At 47.6% G+C, this 17,279-nt stretch overlaps 1 pseudogene; it reads left to right on the top strand.

Moving 5' to 3' along the window:
- Nucleotides 1-2,673: 2,673 nt before the first annotated feature.
- Nucleotides 2,674-17,279, top strand: part of LOC125128396 (myelin transcription factor 1-like protein) — a 32,122-nt pseudogene continuing 17,516 nt past the window's right edge.

Raw genomic sequence — 17,279 nt, 5'->3', positions numbered from 1 at the left:
AGCCACCATTAAAAGGTGGAAATGGGCATCATCTGAAAGTCTCCATAAAACTGAGAACAGGTAACAATGTGGTTAAGGAGGATGGAATCAGGAAACGTGATACAGTGTAGAGAGGAGGGAAACCCAGAATCTGACCATGTGTCCCACCTGTTCCATCACATTCTAGAACCCCTTTCATTTGTGATGAACTGGGGTAACTGTGAGGGTCCTGAGAGTTCCTGTGTGGCCCCTCACTGTTCTTGGGGGGCAGGACCCCATTGCTGGTCACTGGGAAAAAGGCTGTGACAGGGTCCAAGACTGGTGGTTCTGACACAGCCCCTGGGTGAGTGGGAAGGGCTCTGCTACCCCACATCTCAACGTGGGGGGGAGGCATTTGCAGGACTGAGCCCCCACTGCTCCATCTGTTCTTGGGGACAGGACCATGGGAGTCAAATGTCATCAGAGGTTCAGAGTCTGTGGAACTGATGTCATCAGTCTGTCCTCCCACCCAACCTCACGTCTGGGTGCCACCCAGCCCTCCACCCTTCACCAGCTTGGCCCCTCCCACTCCCCACAACCCTGGGAACCAGTCCAGGATGTTCCTAACTTCCAAACCCTTTTTCCACATCAGCTTGGACTTAAACTCCACTAGCCAGAACCCCTCCCCCAGGCGATGGACCAAGTAAGCTGGCAATCACACACAGGTGTCAACAGCTGGTACCATATCTAAACCTCAGATCTCAGCAAACCCTCATGGAAGAGGAAGCTCAGAGCAGCAGCAACAGCCCCCATGTGGCTGGCAGCCAGGCCTGGCAGGGATGAGAGTGGGATGTCCAGAGGGGTAGACCCAGGATGGCCTTGTCAGTGAGGATGGCGCAGGTCTGGTTGCTGTGGAAGGAGGCAGTTCTGACCTGGATCCCAGGATGGCATCCTCCTCTGTCACCTACCAACAGAGTGACCTGGAGAGCACATCAACCTATTGTCACCTTCAGGAGAACAGTAGGTGATGCCTCCCTCTCAAGGGGCCCTGAGACTGACACCAGGGATGTCACTTGGTGCTCCCTGATTTCACATCCTCAGCACAGGAACCTTTGTGCTTGCCTGGTCACATGGTTTGTGTAATGGTCCCCACTTTTTCTTCTTTCCTGTAGTTGCAGTACCTGTTAAAACACCATCATCTTTTCACTAGAATCTAATACATTGTCACATTTCTATATTTGCAAATCAAAACTGAATTTTGTATTTTTATAATCAAATAAAACACCTAGTAGTGTCATAAGAAACCTGGGGTGGGGGGTTGGAGGGACTCTTAGACCACACCTATGACCTGGTAAACCCACAGCAATTTCTGCTCTGAAGAAGTGTCTCTTCTCTCTGTTTCTTTTACAATTTTTTAATTGGTTGTCTATGTGCTTGCCCACAGCCTATCTTAATGGGTGGAAAGAACAATGGTGACACAACCAGGTCTAGACATTGAAAGAATTAGAAGGTGTGTCTCAGACAGTTTTTAGAGACAAACTATTAAATCTAGCTAGTGCTTGTATTTATAAAGTTGTAATCCACAGAGTTCTAACCACATCAAATTCTAGTCATAAAGCTACAGATAAAAAAATGCCCTGCCTGACCGTTTTTTTTTGTTTGTTTGTTTTGGTTTGGTTTTTTTTTGTCTTTTTGCTATTTCTTGGGCCGCTCCCACGGCATATGGAGGTTCCCAGGCTAGGGGTCGAATCGGAGCTGTAGCCACCGGCCTACGCCAGAGCCACAGCAACGCGGGATCCGAGCCGCGTCTGCAACCTACACCACAGCTCACGGCAACGCCGGATCATCAACCCACTGAGCAAGGGCAGGGACCGAACGCGCAACCTCATGGTTCCTAGTCGGATTCGTTAACCACTGCGCCACGACGGGAACTCCTGACTGTTTTTTTAAGGAATTTTTTTGGCTATCTAGTTGTAGATCTTCAGCATAAATTTTCTATAAAAATCCAATTCAGATCAGATAAAATTCATACCTACAATGTTTCACAGGACTCAGGTAGTAATCCAAAAACACCCAGAATTGTAGTGAAAACTAGGTTTGTGTTTGGCATGGAGACATTGCCCAGGGCCCGTGACTGAGCCTGGGCACCACCTGTGCTTCATGGGCTCCTGTTCCCCAACTGGGAGGGGATGGTTCCATCTCTAAATTCTACACAGGTGTAAACATCCCCTGAACGTCTCCTGAAGGTGAGCCCTGGGCTGCACCCCAGGAGGGCCTTCCTCTCCTGTCTGCCTGAGCTTCTCTGTGAAACAGTTTAAGAACAGTGCTGGGGGAGTTCCTTGGTGGCTCAGTGGGTTAAGGATCCAGCATTGTCACTGCTGTGGCTCTGGTTTATAGCTGTGGTGCAGGTTCAATCCTTGGCCTGGGAACTTCCACATGCAATAGGTGTGGCCAAAAAATAAATTAAATTTTTTTTTGTTTGTTTTAAAAACAGTGCTTGGAACCTCCTCTTAGCAGTGGGTGGGTGACAAGTAAAGTTCATGAACTTTTAGAAGGCCTAGTCATGCGATGAATCTAGCATCTGCTTGGACTGTAAATCAATAGAGCCAATATTAAAAAGGTAATTCTTAAATTCTAGCAGTAAGGAGAAGGTAACACTTTACAAGTATATTTCCCACATACCTTGGTCTCCTGCACTGCTGACCAAGGGCACTCATGGCATGGGGCGGGAGCTCTAGGTGGACCGCTGTGCTCAGCTTTGGCCCTGAGTGGGCTCTGTGGGCAGACCTGCTGTGGGATAGCCCAGTGCCAACCCACAGGCAGGATGTGGGGAGCGTGCCTGTGTGCATGTGGGGCCACCACAAGTTTGAACCACCTCTCCTTGCAGAAGGCCGTCAGCTGAACTGCCACAATCTGCACCTGATGCAAGATGCAGAGAAGGATGACAACAAAAACAATGAGTATGACAACTATGATGAGCTGTTGGCCAAGTCCCTGTTGAACCTGGGCAAGATCACTGAGGGCACCACCTTCTGTGCCTGCACCAAACTGGACATGAACAGTAGCACCTCTCACAGCCCGGAGGATGTCAGAGTCAAGAATGAGTCTCTGGGCAGCAAGACTGAGCTGAGCCTGGACCTGGACAGTGATGTGGTCAGGGAGATGGTAGACTCACTGAAGCTCCTGGAGCAGGGTCATGGTGTGGTGTTGGGGGACAGCATGGGCAATGCCAGAGCCTGAACTATGTGATGCTGGGCAAGGCCAACAACCAGTTGGCTGAGAAGCTGGTGGAGGAGAGTGATGAGGAGGTGTGTCTGAGCAGCCTGGAGAGTCTGCACAACCTGGTCTGCAAGCTGAGTGAGGGCAGCCTGCAGGAGCATGCCCATAGCCCAGTGCTGGCCTCAGCCCACACAGCCTCCCAGAAGATGACTTTAAGGGCAGGACACTGACCATAACTATTCTGACATGATGAACCTGATGTGGCTGGAGGACCAGCTGAGTCCCAGGTCCAGAACATTCTCCAGCTGTGCCAAGGAGGACGGGTGCCAGGAACAGGACAAGGATGCCACCTCTGTGACCTTGGACAGGTCAGAGGAGGTATTCAACATGACCAAGGGCAGCCTGACTTTCCTGGAGCAGACCACTGCCCTGGAGACAGAGATGGCAAAGGCCATGAGGGAGAAGATGGCCCTGGAGGCCAGAAGGCAAACAGTCTGAGGTCTTACAGGACCAGTTGCCAAGGCAGGGAGGAGAGGAAGGCTAAGTCCAGGGACAGCCATGTCAAAAAGCCACACCATGGTAAAGGCAATATTTCTACCTACCGCAAGTTGCCTCCTGAGAGCACCAGCTAGAGGGAAGGCCAATAGGTTGCAGGTCAAGTCTGCATCTAGCTGACCCCAGCAGTGCATGTCTTAGAGCTGATTCCAGAAGGCCATTTCATGGTCAGTTTCTGAAGAGCAGATGAAAGTCTGAGAAACGTGCAAAGCAACTCAGTGCCCTAGTGTTAGAGCAAATGAATCCTAAGATGTGCCAATGGGGAGCTCATGCCTGGGAAAAACGGTGAGGGCAGAGCCCAGCACAGAATGGAGAATATGAGCTTGAGCCTGTCTTTCTGCAGGTGAACCACAAGCCGTGTGCAGTGGCAGGGTCCGTGACAATTGGTCAATGGGGATGAAGCATTTATTTCACAAATTTCATTCAGTAGGTGGCACTGTGATTTATAAAATTATCATCAAGTGACAGTTATGGATGTAACCTCCCCCAGAGAAAACATCCCCAATAGAAATTGAACAGTAACAGGATGACTAATAATGTCAAACCAGGGCAGTGACTTCACATTGATTATCCAATGGGAGCCATTTGCTATGCAGGGCATGGAGTGTCCCAGGCCGAGATCAATAGCGCTTCCTTCAGTATCTGGACCCTCTCACTGCTAAGTTGCATTGGGAACAGTTATGGCACTTGCTTTATTGCAAGGCCCTCAAAACTATCCACTACAATAGTTGCAACCAGGTTTTCATTTGTGAAGTACATGGGCCTGTATTTGTGCAAATCTGTACACTTAACCACATCAGTATAGTCACTGTGTCTAATATGTGTGGGTGGTATTTCCAACCTGAACAACTGACTTCATGTAGCCAGTAACAGCTGTGTCCTCTTTCCATACACGGTGGGCTCCAGTTTTACCTTGGGTAGGACCTTGGCCCTGTGGATGTTTCCATCCCAAGACCCGCTCAGAACAAAGTGAGGAACAATTTCAAGAAGGGAATTGGTGATTTCTTGTAGTCTTCCATATTATTACCAGAAAAGATCTTCTGTTTTGCATATTGTTCTATTTCTTATGAATATTGAGTTTCAACATAATGAGGTTCAGGTCTGAAAATCCACTGTTACAAAAACACCCAAGATCAGAATGTCCTGTTTTGCCCTGACTCAGGGGTGTATTCTCCTCTCAGTGTGTGCACATGCCTCCAGAGGAAGGTTGAGCATTGCTTGATCCAAACCCCACATGGAGATGAACCTTAGGCAGAGGCTGTGTGGGTTCCCATTGTGGCAGGTGTTTGGGTGCTGACTGTGGTTTCAGGAAGGCAAGTGCCGGCCAGACCCTGTCAGGTGCAGGATATGAGAAAGGGTCATTTCTTAAATGCAACTGAGTGGAGCTCAGTGGAGCACAGGGGGTTGCACAGACCAGGAGATCCAGAATGTATGTTTACAGCTGAGATGCAGTTGCATAGAAGCCTTCAGGTGGGTGGGTACTTGAGAGGAAGGGAGCACCCTTAGGAAGAAGCAGAGTCCTTTCCCTGGAAGGCTGAGGGGGACAAACACAGTAGGCACCTCTCTGTAATTCTGCAGAGTGTGTTTAGGGATGGAGTCTGGGCACTGAGAAACCCATCAATGTGTTTGGACACATGCTGTCCCCTTGGATCCCACCTCAGTGTGCTTCGTCCCATCCCTGTAGCTGTTGACTCCTTTTGTTTTGTTATTGTTGTTTTATTTTGTTTATGGCATGAAATGGAACTCAGATCACTGTTTCCCCAAAATTAATGAGGACAGAGTGGAGACAAGCAGTAAAACCCAAAAGCTGAGGCTGTGCTTTCCCTGCAGTGGGGGAGGGGCTGGGGATTTGAACTTTGCACTATGGTCACTGCTATTGGCCTCTCCCATCTCCTCCAGATCTTCCTCCTCTGACCACAGCTCTGCCCCATTTCTTATCTGTGGGCTCCACATGGCTCCCAAATTCCTTTTGAAGGTGTGTGTAGTTCTATTCAGAACCAAGTAAGAACAGCCCAGCAAGGACAGCAAAGTGGGGCAGAGTGACCCCTCCCCTCCTTATTACGACAAAGCTGTGTTCTCTGCCAGCACACCCTGTATAGCTCCTAGGATCAGCTTCTCTGATTTTATTCAAAGTGGAGAGGACTGTCTTATCAGTTCTCACTCATACCCAACCTTCTCAAAACAGCTTAAACTACAAATGCATACCCTTTTCAAAATCTTGGGCTAAAACAGAAGTTTATCAGGGAACTCCCTCTCTCTTCCTTCTCTGCAAGCATCTGCTTGGAATGGGGGAAGGGGAACAGGCTAAAGCCAGTACACAGCTTTTTCTAGATTGTTGCAAGGTTTTCAGTTGAACTGTTGGCCTGTTTGCTTGTTTGGTTGTTTTGTGTTTGCTTAAATATTTGCTTAAGTCCCAAGATGATTTGGAATTGCAAGAAGGGCGACAGTAAAAGGGGGTATTGATAAGGCAAAAGACACATCCTGGAGTTCCCGTCGTGGCGCAGTGGTTAATGAATCCGACTAGGAACCATGAGGTTGCGGGTTCGGTCCCTGCCCTTGCTCAGTGGGTTAACGATCCGGCGTTGCGTGAGCTGTGGTGTAGGTTGCAGACCGCGGCTCGGATCCCGAGTTGCTGTGGCTCTGGCGTAGGCCGGTGGCTACAGCTCCGATTCGACCCCTAGCCTGGGAACCTCCATGTGCCGCGGGAGCGGCCCAAGAAATAGCAACAACAACAACAACAACAACAACAGACAAAAGACAAAAAAGACAAAAAAAAAAAAAAAGACACATCCTCCCCCAGGACCTGCACATTGAGAGGAGAGAACGCCCTTGGTATCCCGAGAACTGAAGTAGCTGGAGCCACACGGTGTTCACACAGATCTGCACTCAACTTCACACTTTCAAAATCATGAAGTAGTGTAATTTGTTAGGAAATTGTAAATACACTCATGAAAAAGAGTCACTTATTGATTTCTAATAGTTATAACTTGCTTTTTACCCTGTAAAGTCCTTTATATCTAGTTGATGATTTTAGATTATATCTCTAATTTATGGTCTTAATATTTTCCTTTGAAACTGTTACTATGCACATACTGTTTTATATTTATATTCATTAAATTGTACCAATGTTATTATGAAATTACCCAAAAGTCAATAAAACACTGTGCTTTGGGATAGCACATATAAGAGGAGCTGCAGTAATATATTTAGAAATTGAAGTCAAGAGTTCCCGTTGTGGCGCAGTGGTTAACGAATCCGACTAGGAACCATGAGGTGGTGGGTTCGGTCCCTGCCCTTGTTCAGTGGGTTAACGATCCGGCATTGCCGTGAGCTGTGGTGAAGGTTGCAGACGCGGCTCGGATCCTGCATTGCTGTGGCTCTGGCGTAGGCCAGTGGCTACAGCTCCGATTCAACCCCTAGCCTGGGAACCTCCATATGCCACGGGAGTGGCCCAAGAGATAGCAACAACAACAACAACAAAAAAGACAAAAGACAAAAAAAAAAAGAAATTGAAGTCAAAACAACATAGGCTTGGCTTTGTCATCAGAGCTTATTATCTATAAATAACTGCAGGAAGAAGCTGACTCATATCTAGGACCTGCCCCTCAGCAATAGCACTAGTTGAAGGTTTTCTAGGACCTTAAATACACATTTCAGAGAATAAAATGTGAGCTAAAAAATAAAAGGAGGGATTTTTATATAAACATAAAAGTCTTCATCTCTTCCTGTGAGTCCTTTTTCTATTTTAAGTTCACATGAATGACTTAAGAAGAAAGCCCATAAAAGTTCCAAAAAACTTTAAACCAATCTTTTTTCTTGATAGAAAATGAATCCTTAGCTGAAAGTGAAACATTTCTTTTCTAGTGATCATGATTGGCCTGGTGAATGAGATATCGATGTAAAAATATTAAACCCCTAAAGAAGTTTTAACTGTCTCATCGCCTGGACCAAATTCATACTAACCCCCATCTAGTGACCTTCTGTGCACTGGGTTTTTAAAACTGGCCCCAAATTGGTATTTCACACAGTCACATGGCTATCTGGCCTGGGCTTGCTCTTAGAAATATTTTCTGGAGTTATCTGCACATTTGTGAACTGTAGTCAATTCGGACTACAGAAATAATTTTGTCAGCAATGTCATTGCATTCCTGGCATCTGGCATCAGAGTTCTGACCAAACTCTGCTTCTCTTGATGGTACCACAGAGCCCCAGGCTGCCTAGATGTGTCACCTCTTAGCCTCACGCATGCAGCACAGCTGGGAGAGCTTCCTTGGGTTCCAAGGACAGACTTGGAGATCAGAACCAACTTCTGCTCCAGCAGCTTTGGAAACATTTTTGATTGCCCACCATGTCTCTGAGTGGGATTTCCACCATTCTGGGCATCTGCTTGCAGTGCCTTCTGAGTGTTCTGCTTGTCTTGAGAAAAATGCTGAATTGGTGTGTTCAGGAGCAGGAGCCATGTTGCAAGAGGAGAAATTTCAATACCGGTCAAATTTTATAGCTTTCATCATATGCAATCTGAGTGCTTGATTAAAAACTCTGCTCAAGTGTGTTCAAATGGCACTAAGTTTCCTGGTTCGATGTCAGGAAGCACTTGCTGAAGGATCACAGAGATGTTTTGTTCCCTGAGAAGGTCACTGTCTCATCATTATTGATGTTGATTTCTTTGAGCAACACAGCTTATCATGTAACACACGGGAAAACAATCAACCAAGAAGTCAGGTAGCGAGAGCCTATTTGTTTCCTTCAGTATGGAAAGTCAAATATTTTCTAATTTGTGATTATACTGTTTAAAGGTCAAAAAAATCACCCCAAACCAAAGAACAATCCACTGATGTCACAGTCTGTCCCAAACACTGCTTTGTTTCTTTATGTCTCGAGGTCTCTTCAGGTTGTTAAATACTCACATTTGTCTTTGGTTGGTAAGAAAAAAAAAAATTCTTTCTCTGATGCCTGTTGTTGCTTTTAGATCCCTTAAGAGCAGAAAAGAAAGAGAGCAAGTGCCCCACCCCAGGGTGCAATGGATCTGGCCACATAACTGGGTTTTCTCCACATTAGGGCAGTTTGTCTGGATGCCTGCACAAAGATAGGGTCCCTCCAGAAAGTAAGTCCATGTCTCACCATGCCCTGGAGCACACACCTGTGATTCATTTCTGCCATCCTCCTTTCTGTCATCTCCATCTCTGATGCAGTGCCACCTAACAGAGGCAGCCCCTCTTGGTCAGCAGGGCAGCACAGCCAGGACCACGCCCCAGGCCCCCTCCAGCCTTCAGTGCTGCCCTGGCCTCCCCATCCAGTGCTGCTTCCGGCAGTTTGCCTGCCTCTACCCACCACTGTTCACAGGTGGGCCTGGGCACTGGGCCTTAATTCCTCTCTCACTTGCTCTGTCACCCAAGATAGGTCACCTTTCTCCTTTTCTCTTCCCAAATCATAGAGCTGAACCTAGACAATCTCAGAGACATTTAGCCAGCTCCAAACAGCTGTGAATTCCTAAGAAAAAGGCCTGGAGGTTTCTTTTGCCCCATTATCTGAATCTCTCTTATGTGAACAAGTATTCATGGTTTGTTTGTTTGTTTGTTTGTTTTGTCTTTTTGTCTTTTCAGGGATGCACGCACAGCATTTGGAGATTCCCAGGCTAGGGGTCCAATTAGAGCTGTAGCCACTGGTCTAGGACACAGCCACAGCAATGCCAGATCTGAGCTACATCTGCAACCTACACCACAGCTCACAGCAATGCCAGGTCCTTAACCCACTGAGCAAGGCCAGGGATTGAACCCACATCCTCATGGATACTAGTTGGGTTCATTAACTGCTGAGCCATGATTGGAACTCCCAGTATTCATGTTTTATTGCATTCTACTTATAAAATCTATTTCCTGGCATAGTTGCCCTGATATTTCTAAAAGATATAATCTTAAGTAAGGATGTTTAAGGATTTTTAAGACCTCACACTCCCACTTTCCATAGATAGAATCTTCAATAAATCAGTGAAAACAACTAAATTATTTTTAGAACTGAATTGATGGACACTTTTTTTTTTGGTTATCTTTCTCTCAGCACATAAAAATACACCAACTATTTAGATACCATTAGAATTGATTGTTTAGGGGAAAAAAGGCACATTTTTGGACACGACCGTGTACATTAAGATCCTGATTTTGAGTCTAAGGTATCAGGGATTTTTTTTTTTCACTCTGAGACAGTTACCTGCAGGGAAGACATCATAGCCTGGCTTGAGATATGACAATGACCAGCTGGTTGTTGATAGGATCTTCTGAGGACTGAGGCCATCCCATCACAGTGGCCCAGTTGTGAAGAACAGAGAAAAGTTTGAAAGCATAGTTGAGTTTAGAAAACAAGGGTAGCAGAATGTTTTCAGGTGAAGTATTTGCAGGAGCTACTGTGGCTCCAGGTTTTCAAGTGTCTCCTGGAAATAATAAGTCTGTGTTTCTTGGTACCATCCTGTGAGCCGAGGTGCAGAGCTGTTACAACAAGGGGACTGGAGAACAAGGCTGTGCCCATGTGTTAAATGAGCTGGAGGCCCCATGTTTGCCCCATGCAGCTTCCTTCCCCAAGTGCCCGCCACCACCTTGGGCCCCCAGCTTGCACCCAGCCAACACTGTCTCACTGATCCCAATAAACCCTGAAGGGTAGTATTGACCCTATTTCCTAGTGGGGAGCTTGAAGGTCAGTCAACTCTTCTTCCTGGGATTTGGCACCGTGCCTGATACCCTGAAGACACTCAGTGCTTTGTGAACTGAGCCAAGAGCAGAGCAAAGACCAAGACTACCTCTGTCCCAACCCTGAGCCTGCCTATATCCGTGGAGACCTGAGTCTGATGCTCAGTCCTAACAATCTGTAGGTCTTGGGCAGGTGACCTGTTCTCAGGCCTTTGTTGCCCTCATTTGCAAACAAAGCATTAGGACCAAGCACTAATGTTTTAAGAAGGGCTTCTTTCTGCAGTTTTTCTTTGAGGCATCAAAGTAGAACATCAGTTCCTTTTCATGGTTGAGCAGTTCCCCATATTTTCACAAGAAAAGTCTGAATGCCGTAGAACGTGGCCTGTGTCCTGCCAAGCTGCACCCTGAACCTGCTGACACAGACACCAGTCAGGTCACACATGGCCTCACCTTTGCCTTGGGAATAAGGAGCTCAGCTCTGACACCAGCCTTACAAATCCCTTCTAGGGCATCCATAGAAATCACTTGCAAAGATTTGCTCCTGTGTGATTTGTTAGTGACACCATAACATGTAAAACAGTACAAGGCTCCAGAGAAGAAAAGTCTCTTGTTCTCCACATTCTACATTTTAGCTTCTCCTGAACCAGCTCCCCCAGTCCTTGTTTCTGTCCAGTTGAACTCCATAAAGTAGACAGCATCCCAGTTTGCAACACTCTGTTAGAAACACAAAGGACTCACCATTGGTGAGACTCAGCGCTGGTCCCTCGAGCATGCCCAACCCAGCTGAGGAAGGGGCACTGAGCACAGGACAGTGTGGCCACTGCATGACTAAGGCCCAGCCCCTGCTGCCAGCACAGGGCCGGGGTGGGTGGAACAGTACATGAGCTGGTCCTGCGTGAGAGAGAATCCACAGCATTTCTAAAAGCTGCCAGGAAGTCCAGCAGGAGGGCAGGGCAGGAGGAAGGCAGTGCAGGGGGGATGGAAAGAATGGAACAGATTGAAGGACCATCCCAGAGATAGGCTGGCAGGATGGGAGGAGAATGGGAGGGAGCCCAGGTCAAGGGTCAGGGTGATGAACCAAGAGTGGAGGTAAGGAAGCAAGAACTAGGACCACATCCTACAAGGGGACTAGTGCCTAGGATTTTACAGTTTAACCTGGAAGCCCCAAGTGATACTCCCACTGGACAGTTGGAGGACCAACCTGGGGACCCCAACAAAGTCCAGGTTTAGGGGTTTACAGCATCAGCTCCTCCATGACCTCTGCAGAATCACATGGTTTTGAGACCATGTTTACGGGGATTAAGCATCTGTACTGTGTAGGAATCCTCACCTGCATCACTCTTACATCAGTGTGCATTTTTGAAGTTCCCTGCAAACCCTCATCCATGCAAAACCATGACAACCCCCATAACTTCTGCCTTTTTAGTGGGTGTCACACCAAAAGCACAGTTCTGCTTTTCTGTATGAAACATAATTGTCATCTTATATCTACATGTATCCTGTGGGGCAGGGATCAGCAGTGCTGGAACCGGCTTCTAGCCCTGAGGTAGGTAGGCTGGTTCCAAATTTACTATCAAAGGGAGAGCAGTAACTGTGGTGCGCGCGCACACACACACACACACACACACACACACACACACACACACACACACACGATTTAGCTTCAGTTGAGTTATTTCTTTGGGATAAATCATTTGGAAAAACATTGTTGGAAAACAACAAAAATTACTCTTTGGTTTTGTCATGTATTATTTCACCCCTTTCCAAAAGGATTTTACCACAGTCATGAAACGCCCTTTTTTTCTCTCAATAAAGAAGTTAAAATCTTTACAGAAAATGGAAATATTGAACTAGACAAAAATAAGAAAATAAAAACCATCTATTATCCTACCTTTTAGAGATACATCCTCACTACATTCTGGTGTGTGTTCTAGATGTTTCTATGTGTGGGTATCACCCACCTAATGTGCCCACAGTGCCTGGAATGCACCTTGTGGGAGAGCTGACACCAGATAGATGAGTCCCTCTCTCAGGCCTCTCTTAGTTGTGAGGAGCAAGCTGGCCTCCCCCAGAAGCCCTGGGCTATGTGCATTTGAGAAGGAACCATTATTAACAAAGGAAAGTTGGAGCACAGGGAGAGGGGTTGAGGCTTGGGGCTCCTGTTGGTGTCCCTCCCCACCTGAGATGGATCCCCGAGAGCTGGGAAGACCCTCATGCCCATATCCCTCTGAAAGGCCACAGGGTGGCCACCCCCTTTCTTGGGGTCGGTGCCCAGCTTGCCTTCCACTGGGACAAGATGCATCCAAAATGGCAAACATCCCCTGCTTCAGGCAGAGGCCTCAGTTCTAATACAGGGACCCCTTTCTTCATCAGATGCAGCAAAACTACATCAGATAGGGGCAAAACAGGAGGCTCTGTGAGAGTCATGCCTATGCGTTCTCCTGATGAGACTCCCTCTGGGGGTGAGGAGGCAGTGTGGGCTGGCCCCCTCTAACTGAGGACTTCAGGGCTGTCCCAGGCCTGGAGCTCATCTCTGCATCCCCAAGGGCTCGGCTTAGGCACAGACACCCGAGCTGTGAGTGAGGCCACAGGCCTGATGTCCATCCCAGTCGCCGTCTGCCTTCACCTCTGCCCATGACCTTAAGAGAGAGCATCTCTTTCATTCCCTCCTATGTTGTTCTCTTATTAGCCCACTACATCTAGGCACATAGATGATTCAGGGCTATGTAATTACAACACACATGGTCTGTTCTCAGGAAGGGACAATTGTAATTTTAGTCCAAGGTTCTGATTCCTTAACGCAGCTAAGAAAAAGATGATCTAATTTTAACCTGAGCCACCTCTCTCTCATATGCAGCTGTGAGAAAGCAAGCTACCCATTAATTCTTGACTGCTTCCAGGCCCATGTGCTTTGTAAAGCAGCTCAAGATCCCTCACTATGGCTACAGAAACAACGCCCCCATAACCATGCCTCACTCCAATCTGGCCAAAGAGCTGGAGAAATATTCCAAGACTTCATTTGAGTACAGCAGTTTCCATAGCCATATGTACAGCAGTCAGGCCATAGCCCCAAGGTGCAAACCAGGGAAATATCCCCCAAAGGATTTGATGGTAGGAGGTGCACATACTCATGCCCCAGAGTCATGCTTGCCATTATCATTGTGATTGTGTATATGTACATCCCCCAAAGACTGGTCCAGCATGTGGTTCCTTTGGCTCCCTAGGAAAGCAGCCCAGGGTTGGGGTCACACAGGTGCAGGAGCTGGACCTGCAGGAAGGAGGGAGACCCCTTCACTCTGTGTCCCCAGGACCAGGTGTGCTGGTAGCTTGCAGGGCATGGGGACAGGCTGCTGTGAGCTGGTCACTAAGACAGTTCCTCCTCTTTCCTGATCCCCTTGACAGACGACGGACACAGACCAGACCAGGGGTTCTCTGCTTTTAGGGGGTTCTGTGTGCCCTTCATGTGCATTGCAGTCATTGGGGGAGATTTTTAAATTCTGATGCCCAGGGCTGCACCCCAGGCCAGTCAGACCTGAAGCCCTGGAGTTCCTCCCTGAGTGTGGCATCTTTTAAAGTCACCAATGATGGTAATATGGAGACAGGGACACTGAACTTATGCTCCTCCCACTGCCTCCCTGCAGCAGGCACAGCCCCCAAGTGCAGCCTGGGTCCTGACTTTGTAACTCTGTTACTGGCCTCACTCATAGCAGCCACCATATACACCCACAACATAGAATCCTGGAAACAAATAGACACCATGTAGTTCACAGAGAAAGGTAGTTTATTTCTGCTCTTACATATTTTAACCCACTTGCAGTGGCATCAACCCTAAACTTACTAGTTCCGATGACATTGCAAAGTTAACTCGGTACGTAGTTGAACCACATAGGGGAAGACTGCATTTCCTCTGTTTCACTTATTTATCTAACCATGTTTCTATTTTAAATTCTAGGCTATGTGGCCTTAGTGGGTAGATTTTCCCAATGGGGATGTGGGTTTTATAAGTTGGATGGTTTAGGAATCTTATCTTGGTTTTCTTCAGCAGAGGCGAGGAGAGAAGGTTTTAAAGATTGGAGGTACTCTCTGAAAAAGATATTTCATTAAAATCACAGCACACCAAAAAGAAAAAATTAAGTAGAATGCTGGGGGAGTTCCAAAACCTTTTTACAATTCTGTATGAGTTGCTGCACATCTGTCTACATTATTTTAGTCATTCCTTGTTATTCATACAAATAACAATTCATATGGTGAATGAAATTTAATGTTTCTTTGATTTATCTCATATTGATTATCCTTGTCCATATTGACTATAAATGTATAGGAACAAAGGTGTTAAGTGCAGGAAAGGGAGTGGCTTAGGGTAGAACAGAAAATAACTTGGCTTTTTGTAATAATAATTTGCCAGTTTCAGGCTTTGTTATAACTTCATTCATTTGCCTGCAAATGAAGGATCAAAAAATTTGAATCCACATAACTAGGGATTCTGCTTATGGGATTTCTGCTTCACTGACACATTCTAGTGATCACTCTTTGCTACACTCCTCTTGCTTCTGATGCTCTGTGAGGCCAGACTGCCTTCAGCCCATGGTTCTGGTGGACCCAGGGTGAAGTCGTGACCGGAAGAGTATGTTTTCCTGGTCACAGGTCCCTTTCTCAGCTGTTCCACTCAGGAGCTGTGTGACATTGGATGAATTAACCTTCCTGTGCAGTGGTTTCATCAAAGGCAGAAGCAGGGCTCATGCCCCCCCTACCCCCCCCAGGAGGCTGGGGGGATGGGGGGGCCATGGAAAGCTGTGGAAAGCTCAGTGGACCAGGCTCAAGAGGGTCCTCACACATGTTCTTTCTGGTCACTGATTCTCACCTGCCCAGAAAAAAATACCCATTGCTGGAAACACTGCTCTGCAGCTAACCTACAAACACACAAGGACAGAGAACAGAAACTTCAGTGCTGGGTCATCTAGGAACTAAGAAAAGGGAAAGGCAGCTGCTACCATCAGCTGCTGAGGACAAAGCAGAAGCTCCATTTCTCTCCCACCAGATTCACAGGTTTTTTAAAAACATTCAGGAATGAGCCCCACATTCTGAGGATGCGCTAGGCCAGGTTTGTGAGAGGGTATGAGTTGGGAAGAGCCATTTCTGTTCCCCAGGGTGACAGCAGTGGACACCTGGGTTTGGGGGGCTCTGCAGTGACCCAAAAGGAGACCATTCCCAGTGCCTGCCACAGGCTCAGGGCACGTGCTCTTTCTCCTAAAGAAAGAGTGACATTGAACATCCTATTGGGGGAGGGGAGCATAAGGCCTGGGGATGTGAGCAGGGCCCTCTCCCCAGGCTCTGGGAGTCATCCCTTAGATGCCACCAACTGCCATCAAAAACACTCAGCAAACATTGGCATTTCCACCTGTGTTCCTTCAGACACTCAGGAATCACTATATGTCCATCTGTCCGTCTACCTGTCTGTCCATCTTTCTATCCACCCCTCCCTCCCTCCATCCATCCATCCATTGACCCACCTATCTACCCACTCACCTCTCTGTCACCTATCTTCTTTTTCCTTCTAACAAATCTCAAGAAAAAGACTATGGGAGTTCCCATCATGGCACAGCAGGAACGAATCTGACTAGGAACCATGAGGTTGTGGGTTCAATCCATGGCCTCACTCAGTGGGTTAAGGATATGGCACTGCTGTGAGCTGTGGTGGAGGTCTCAGACTGGGCTCAGATCTGGTGTTGCTGTGGCCCTGGCATAGGCTGGCAGCTGTAGCTTTGGTTGGACCCATAGCTTGGAACCTCCATATGCTGTGGGTATGGCCCTAAAAATCAACAACAAAAAAAGACTGGATGAGGAAAAGACAGTGAAACATGTGCCCACACACAGAGGCAATGTGTCCATTTGCCTGCAAAAAGTAGCATGAGCTTTACCAATGTGGCCAGTTTTAAACTTGATCATGAGGCTTCATGGAAATTACAGGCAGTCAAGAAAACCACATGTGAGAGGGAATGGCCAGTGGGCTGGAGAGGCTGAACCTGAGATGTGTGAGGGGAGGGGAAGGACCACCTAGAGATGGAGGGGGGAAGACATAAATGTGTTTGCAGAAAATGCCCAGGAGGGAAGCTGGGAGAGCAGAGGGCCCCCCAGGAGTCCCAGGGGGCATCCCCACCCCCTAAGGTATCTGGGTTTCAAGGTGAGCTAAGAAGGGCCTTAACATTTCAAAAGGGTTGGAAAACTGAAAGAAGAATCACATTGTGTGGCCTGCAAAAGTGACCTGGGGTTTGAATTTCAGTGATCTTAGAGGCTTTACCCACACAGGCCACTCTCATCCATGTGTTTCCCAGGGCACCATCCTGGCAGAGATCTTGTGGCCACCAAGCGTAAACCACTGCCAGGGCCTTTACAGAAAAAGTTTCCAACCTGGTCTGTCATGCCCACTGCATCTCTGGGCAATTTATCAGGGTTTGATTAAAGCCCCTCATTCCCAGCCTTGAACGTGCCCATCTCATGAGCCTCCTTTTGGTTATTCCCAACTTCAAAGTTCTAAGGTTAACACTTCTCGATCATCTTTGAAGCCCAGTGTGCTCCTCCAAGGCCTTGTCTCTCTGATGTGTGCACCCCCTCTTCTGCCCCTCCCCCATTCCAGGCCTTCTCCATTCACAGGCACCTGCCTTAAGCAGCCTTCCCCAGGGGCCTCTGGGACCCCAGGACTGATCCTCTTGAGAAGGGCCCCCTGCCCCCACAAACCCCTGTCCCTGGAGGACCTGCCTCCCCCTACGCCTGCCAAGCTCTCCTGAATCATTCCCTGCCCCTAGAAGCTTCTTCCTGTCTAGTTATCTCTGACAGATGCCAGCCTGCACTTGGGACCACTTCCAACCT

The sequence above is a fragment of the Phacochoerus africanus genome, chromosome 5, assembly GCF_016906955.1.
Source record: "Phacochoerus africanus isolate WHEZ1 chromosome 5, ROS_Pafr_v1, whole genome shotgun sequence".
Classification (NCBI taxonomy): domain Eukaryota; kingdom Metazoa; phylum Chordata; class Mammalia; order Artiodactyla; family Suidae; genus Phacochoerus; species Phacochoerus africanus.
Note: the sequence above shows the minus strand (reverse complement) of the source record. Positions and strands in the feature narration are given on the sequence as shown.